At 41.8% G+C, this 443-nt stretch overlaps 1 long non-coding RNA gene across 1 annotated transcript; it reads right to left on the reverse strand.

Annotated features, from left to right (window-relative positions):
• Positions 1-14: 14 nt before the first annotated feature.
• Positions 15-443, reverse strand: LOC104775045. Its single transcript, XR_765663.2, has 2 exons — positions 412-443; positions 15-341 (listed from the first exon to the last, which is right to left on the reverse strand). It is a non-coding gene; the product is annotated as an uncharacterized LOC104775045 (long non-coding RNA).

Raw genomic sequence — 443 nt, forward strand, 5'->3', positions numbered from 1 at the left:
GCGGCCCAACAAAATAAGAATAGAAAAGCCCATATGATTTATACATATGATTTAAACACAACACAACCAGCTCAGTCGGTGATTATAATAATATACGTAGATACAGATTCAATTTAGCACATAAGATATCACCAACACTACAGACGAGACCAGATTACACAACATCTAAATTAAGCACATAAGATGACTTGTTCTCCAGCTTCGTAGCGCGGGGGCAATACATTCTGCACATTTGCAAAGACAACATCTTCTTCTCCACTCTCTGGGGTCCCACATATGGGAGAATCTAAGACGCAGTCTGGCATCGCCCTCAAGCTTTCTTCCAGCAACGATCCAACACTCTGCAATATACACATACAACTACAAACTTTTTCACATGTTCCCACAGACAGAATATATCAAGTCACTCACCCTGCACTCCTTGAATGCTGCGTCTGCTCTCC

This window comes from Camelina sativa, unplaced genomic scaffold, assembly GCF_000633955.1.
Source record: "Camelina sativa cultivar DH55 unplaced genomic scaffold, Cs unpScaffold08095, whole genome shotgun sequence".
NCBI lineage: Eukaryota > Viridiplantae > Streptophyta > Magnoliopsida > Brassicales > Brassicaceae > Camelina > Camelina sativa.